Source organism: Cryptotermes secundus, unplaced genomic scaffold (genome assembly GCF_002891405.2).
Source record: "Cryptotermes secundus unplaced genomic scaffold, Csec_1.0 scaffold697, whole genome shotgun sequence".
NCBI classification, from domain to species: domain Eukaryota; kingdom Metazoa; phylum Arthropoda; class Insecta; order Blattodea; family Kalotermitidae; genus Cryptotermes; species Cryptotermes secundus.
The window spans coordinates 1-385 of NW_019724753.1; positions in this window are offsets into that span (position 1 = coordinate 1).

Below are 385 nucleotides of genomic sequence, written 5' to 3' on the forward strand. Positions count from 1 at the left end.
TCAAACGGGGACAGTTCCGTGGAATCTTCCAAGTTTACTTCACGTCCTTCGAGACCCATGGAATCCTGAGGACTTACGTACTCTTTCGTGTGTACCCTCACTAACAGAAGATCAAGCGGAGGTTTATCCTTCTCACAAAGCAACCTGTTTCAGGGGACCCTTTGTACCACACATAAACGGGTTGTTTAGGAGGTAGATCCACTCTGAGCTCCTTCAGATGTACTCCTTTCCCTCACTTCACATAATTGGCTTCGTTACACCACGTGACACATTTCGCTTTTGTATTGTTGTCGCCATTTTTTTATTAGAATATACAAAACTATAATTTTGTCTGTGGTTCTGTATGGGTGTGAAACTTCGTCTCTGGCATTAAGGGAGGAACATA